This window comes from Chlamydotis macqueenii, chromosome 2 (genome assembly GCF_036417535.1).
Source record: "Chlamydotis macqueenii isolate bChlMac1 chromosome 2, bChlMac1.mat, whole genome shotgun sequence".
NCBI classification, from domain to species: domain Eukaryota; kingdom Metazoa; phylum Chordata; class Aves; order Otidiformes; family Otididae; genus Chlamydotis; species Chlamydotis macqueenii.
The window spans coordinates 16,950,173-16,956,684 of NC_141557.1; the positions used below are offsets into that span (position 1 = coordinate 16,950,173).

At 41.0% G+C, this 6,512-nt stretch overlaps 1 long non-coding RNA gene across 1 annotated transcript; it reads right to left on the reverse strand.

Moving 5' to 3' along the window:
* Positions 1–1,764: 1,764 nt before the first annotated feature.
* On the reverse strand, positions 1,765–5,651 carry LOC147601598 (uncharacterized). Its single transcript, XR_015257856.1, has 3 exons — positions 5,491–5,651; positions 4,366–4,442; positions 1,765–2,527 (listed from the first exon to the last, which is right to left on the reverse strand). It is a non-coding gene; the product is annotated as an uncharacterized LOC147601598 (long non-coding RNA).
* Positions 5,652–6,512: the final 861 nt, after the last annotated feature.

Sequence of the window (6,512 nt, forward strand, 5' to 3'; positions counted from 1 at the left end):
ATGAATACGGTAGGAAAAGCCTCCCTAATAAGTCAAACTCATTCTTCTTTCACTAAATAAACCAAACATTTTTCTAACCTGTATTGTTTCTGGCTCTGCTCACCGCTCAGCCCCTTACTACAGCTTACTTCAAAATTCCTTACTGGGTGTTTGGCAGAGCGAGTATGATCTATAGCGTGACCTTGCAATTCTGTGCACCGCTGTCGTTCTATATAATGCACTGTAAAGCATAGCTTTTATTGGAAATGAAACTGCATAAATAAACACTCTTACTTTAACGTGAAGTAAAACATTTTGCATTACAAATGTGCAGATTCAGGTTGGGAGAAATTAGTTATTAGGGAGCCAAAAATCAAGCAGCGATGTGCCTATATTATTTTGATCCTTTTAAAAAGTAGCCAGTCCCTAACAAATCCTGTTTCAGTTTTGCAGTCTTTCATTAGGGGGAAGATTTTTTTTGCATTCTATGGAGAGGTGAATGGGGTTAAACCCTTGTCTAGGGCTCTCTTTGTCCATGCAAGCTCCACGCCTCTGCTCCACCACAGTGACTAGAAACAGTCACTGATTGCGTGGAGTAAGGAAAAAGCACAGTGAATCCAGTTTTGCAAATCTGACCATAGATGAGTTGGGCTTTAGTTATCTAAGTGGAATCTCTCTGTCTCTACCACGGTAGCTCTACTTTTCCTACATACGCTGTCTGACGGCTTGTTGAAAAACCATCTAGCTAATGCATGCTTTCTAACTTATGCTTTAATTTTGTGCTTTTTCAGTGCGTTATTAATTGAGCCGTCACTGTTTGGAATTCAAGGCTGACTGCCTCCAGTGCTCTTAAAAAGCATATGGGCAAAATTCATAGGCATCAGCCTCACATGCCATACAGCATGAGAGGTGACAGTAACAATCATGTGTCTGGAAGGAGACGCCCCAACCAGGCCACAGACAGCTAATAGTATTCCAATGAGTCATTTTGAGAGAGGATAAGCCCATCCTGGTCATCAGCTATGTAAAGTGCTTGCATCATTAGGCTTACTCTTGTAGTATCTTGCTGGTGGGCTTGGTTTTTCAGTAATATACTCATGGTTGTTCAGTCAAATATTTGTGCCAGAACTTTCACCCACAGAAAACACCACTCCTCCCTTCTGAGCACCTCGGTGCTTTGCTTAACAGGTTGCAGTATCACAACTGCACACCCCATGGAGAGCCAGCACCAGGCACTCAACCTGCTCTCTGCAGCAGACAAGCCCCAGGGAGGTTGTTTGCTCCAGAAAATATACCCCAAAACAAAAATAAGACAGAACATAATGAAAAACACAGAGCTGCAGGATAGCAAATACAGCTGCTTTTTCTTTCCTCCATTACTTCAAGGCCATCCCTGCAATATGGATTTCATTAATGGCTCAGAGACAACATTGCACAATTACAAGTTCAAGATGTTTTTGGAAAAGTCGCCCCGTGACTTTTTATGATTTAAAAAAAAAAATATTATCTTTAAAAGCAACCTTTAAAAAGTGATTATTTGGTGTGTTGTAATGCTGCCAGTGATTGGGCGGGAAGTGAGTATACCCGTATGCACGGAGAGTATAACCAACAGCAAAGACTTTCTGTCCAGCTTTCCCCAAAAGAGAAGAAAAAAAGGCAAATGTATGATACTAAAGCTGGGTTTGAGCAGCAACAGAGTACAGCTCTTGAATCTGCTCAACTGAAAGGTCTCTGGATCAAGGCCTGTCACTTCATCTATGCTTATACACAGACTGATGCAGCCCCAATCCTCTATCCATAGTTTTCTACTAAATCACACATGCGGTTATTTCGCAGTGCCATCACATTTGAAAGTCGGCTACTATAACAATAAAGCATAATGCTGTCAGACAGCATGTTAGCAAACTATTAAAACATAACATTTTCATTGAGAAATGCATGGATTTCACAGTAAAGAGAGTTTTCAACTTGGCCAATTACAAAAGTTTTGAGTATATAAAGCAATTACATGAAACCGGAGTGGAAACAAGCCATTGCAGTTCTGAAACAAAGCTATAAGACACTGATTAGTAACAGAGGCTGCAGTACAGTCAGTCTCACTGCTGACCTTGCAGCCCAAGGAACTGGTGCGCTCATCACAGCTGGGGCTGGCTGCGGTGGCAGAGGCGGGTCTTCAGCACAGCATCAGTGCCAGGCTCAACCTCGCCCTTTAGTCCCACGGCCTTAATTGTCACTGTGCCCCAGTGTGTACCCAGTGCTCCAGGACAACCAGATCTCTACAATTCAAATAGGTGGGGTTTTTTTTTCATGGCTGGCAAAAGAAAATAAATTTACGAGGCCTGAATTTGCTAGTCACAAAGAAAACTCCCCAGTGTTCAGCAGGACATCATGTTCTCCATCAGGCACAGTTTGCCTCAGCCCAGCTGCCCTCAGCCTCACTGAGGCTACCAAGCTCTCATCGAGCGTGCAGCAAAGCACAACAGGGCTGGCTGGTACCTAACAGGCCTCTGAAGAGCTGTTCATAAAGCAATGCTACTTGACGCATCACCTGGAATGGAGAACAACAAGAAATATTGCAAATTATGCATTGCACTGCTGCAGTCAGGACAAAATGACATCCCATGTCTCACTTACTGAGACAGGAGAGGACCTGCCCGATAAATGCAGGCTGTCCAATCTTTTGCATTGCTTCTAGAAAGCTACAAAAGACAACTAAGAGGCCTCTGCTCTAGAGTACATTTATATATTTATATATAAATACTCTATATACTCTACATATACATGCCGTAATAGGATTCCTTGGTCATTTGCTATGAGCTGTCCTCGGCCGTCCTGGTACTGCCTATTAAAGAAAACACTGAATATTAAAGTCTGCTTAGGTCTTCTCACATAATACTGGTGTAAGAATATAAAACTCATCCCTTCAGTCTTGTATTAAATATTCTTTGCCAGATTATTTTTCGATTGTTTTTGCGTGTGTGCACAAATCCCAAGGCATATGTGCAAATTAGGATTCCTGTCCCATGCCAGTCTGGGCACATGCCTCATTTACATGCTCGTTTAAAAATGTGAGTCTTGTCATTTCAATCTGCTACAGTAATTTACCTCTAATGTGGAACTGGTGCCAGAATTTTGAAGGGTTATTTTTCCTCTCCGTGGACAAACTGTTATACTGGAGTGGCTACATTCCTACTTAATGGCATGAAGCCACTTAAAAGAGTTAATCTTCTCTATGCAAATATTAGCAATTTTCTGGTAATAATGTTCTACTTAAAATAAAATAGAAAATCAGCTGCTGCTGTTACAGAAATACGCAGGTACTCTGAACCATGGCATGATTGCAGAGAGTGGTCTCCAGCTCACATCCATGTCACTGAAAAATGCTCTGAAATAACTAGATTGCTCTGGATATGTTTGCAAGTAAAATGAGCTTTACTGTTAGCTCAACATAATTGTCTCTCACAGCCCTTCCCCTCCTTTTCCCTTTGCACAGAGAGCAACACAGGAATCCAGCACTATCCACCATGGCTAGAAGAGCATCAGCAGCAGCCTCAGAGGCAGGTAGACAGCTCTGAGGCCAAAGTGGAGGCCCAAAGCACGCCAGAGGGTAAGAAATGTTCTGGCAACTGGGTGCCACGTCTGGAAACCTTAATTCTGAGATGTATAACTTCATCTTGCAGATGCTGAGCTGAGTGGCCAGAGCAGTTGTCTTCAATTAGGGTGAGAGCCAAAGGGTGGAGAGAAACAAAGAGGGTAACAAGAACTAGGCGCTGTTCTGCCAGCTCCTGAAAGATTATATGTTTATTCATTTAGTTAGTTACCAAAACACCAAGCTTTTTCAAGAGAAATCTAGACTTTGTATATGTCTGTGTGCAATACAAGTGCACAAACTAATCTGCATCCAAGATAGTAGTTAGCTACAGTGGGTGGCAACAATACCGATGTTTATTATTTATAATACCCTCTTGGTCAAAATCCAGCAATCTGGCATATGTACTGAGGCATTCTGAATTTCCCAAAAATTATAATCAGCAGTAACTCAGATTATCAACTGCAGAGAACCCAAGTATGTGCTTTGTAGCACATGCTGTCCTTGTCCTAAATGCTAATATTCCAGTTCTAAATGTCACTTGTCAGGAGTGAGGACATCTGGGCAGGGAAGGTTTAGGGTCAGAAGTGGCAAGATTTATGGCAGAAAGATCATACTTCTGCTCAGCAGACATTGGCACCTCTTCAGGAAACACTGATTAGATGGTGAAAAGCTTAGCTTTCTTCTTGGTGGAACAATTCACTCTAGCTGGGCTCTTCACGCTGAAATATATTGTATATGAAGCAAAAAATGGGCAGAGAACATTGACTCAGACTCTGGGGAGACTGTTAACTCACCCGTGTCCTCACCATCTCCTGCTTTCAGAATTGCCTTAAGCCACGCAAAACGTCCCTTCAAGGCACAGGCAGTGCAGCTGCAAATAAAAACATTAGATTGGTTTTAGCTCTGGCCCTGCGAGTCTCTACATCTGATTCCATTCACAGCTCCCATTTCTACACTGCCTCAGGTTTAAGTGTAACCTACTCCCAAGGCTCTGCCTCTCCCTGTTGCTACATCTTCTGTCACAGGGCATCATCCCTCCCTCCCTCCTGTCCATCACCTGGTTTGGGTTTCAGCCAGCCTTCCAGTGATGCTCTGCCACCACCTTCCCTGGTGCAATAATACCAGAAGGCCATCTACTGCTCGAGGCACACCGAGGAGTCAGACCAAAACAAAGCTGCATCAGCCCGTGTGATTTGTCTTACCATGCAAGGGCAAATTCCACTGCTGGCACTCAAGCATCTCGTGATTAATGTTTTTCCCTTTACTGTATCAGGTCTGGTTTAAGTTGTAGATGTTAATAGTTGACACTGCCCTTTTACTTATACTCTAAACCACCTTGAAAACTCTGGGTGGCATTAAATAACAAAATAAGTATGTGCAATAAAATAAATGCATTGTATACACTAGCAGGATAACATTCTTTGAATGGCTGGGATCCCAAATAAAGGATGAATAAGGAGCAGTATAACACTGCTGGAGAGAACAAACCTGAACCAGCCAGACTATGAGTTCTTGGCTTTTCAGCATGTAAGAAATCAGTAATTTTATTTGTCATAACATACAACAGGCTTTGAATTATTTTCTCCTTCCTTGACTAAAAGAATAAATCAGAGAAATTCATGGTGTCATATGCAAATGGAGACACTACCAGTTCAAAATGGGGAATACAGCTTAAGGTCTGACTCTGTGAAATTTTAAACCTTTAAATATGAACAAAAAAGACTGGTATGATTAATTTTCGCTGCCAGTTCCAGAAAAAAAATGGAGGTAATAGATTACAGCAAAGAGAAATCTATGAGCTTATATCTGGATATCCATCAAATGCTGTAAGCAGCAGCAGTGCAAACGGTCCCCATAAGATCACACCCTTCTGGTGGATTGAGGGTCTTTTGTTAAGCCTTCAAAGTTTCAAAACATACTGTTCTGAAGTCCACAGCCTTTTGAGTCAATGGTTTGTGAAAAGAATTCACCAGCATGCACGATGGTTCAAATGCTATGGTATATAACACAGAGTACGGGCTTGCATCAGTCATACTCTTGGTGTTCAGGACATTCTGGGTTTAGCATTTGTTTACCGAGGAGAACATTACCTGGAGAGAAGAGAGGCTGCGTAAATCAAAGTTTTTCTTCCTGACCAATGAATGCCTTATATTTGAAGGTTACTACTACCACCAGATTGTTCACATCTGCAAGGCTACATTATAAAAAAAGACACCACTGGAGTGCAAGAGGTATGAAAAAAGCAACAGGAAAAATTCTAGCCAAAAAGATATTTTATCTTTGCAAAGACAGAACTTGGTAAAACAGGTTTCACATTTTCCTCAGCTAATTTCTACTCCTGATGGAATATGGAGATGATAAAAAAACACAGCAGATTGTTCAAAATACGCCTGTCAAAGATTCTTAGTTTTCTGCAAACATAAATATAGCCTGTGATTTGGCAAATGAACACAATGCTTTTTATGTTTCTCTGCTTAATTTTTCTAACTCTGAGCATGATGAAAACTTTGAACAATCGATACATAATTTATACCTGCTTAATGGAAGGGCAATTTGCTAGAACTAGAATTGTTAACTAGAAACAGTATTTATGTCTCCCTCTAGCTCCGTCCTATCCTATTTACAATCTGATAATCTGGTTTAGAATAGTTAGCTTATAGATTTATAAGAGTCATATGTGGTCAAACAAAGAACACGCCCTTTAAAATATATATTTGAAGTATTGTCCCAAAATAATAAGTTATGTTTATTTACCTAAAATCTGTCTCACACATGTGAAGTATCAAGAGTCATTTGAAACTTAAAGATCCATAATAAAGTTCTGAACAAGAAAAATAAAGGCTATGAACGTATGCTTACAACCACTCTATAATTATCAACAAGGCTTTCTTTATGAAACTCTTGTTTCTCTTAGTTGCTGCTTTAGTTAAATCCACACAGG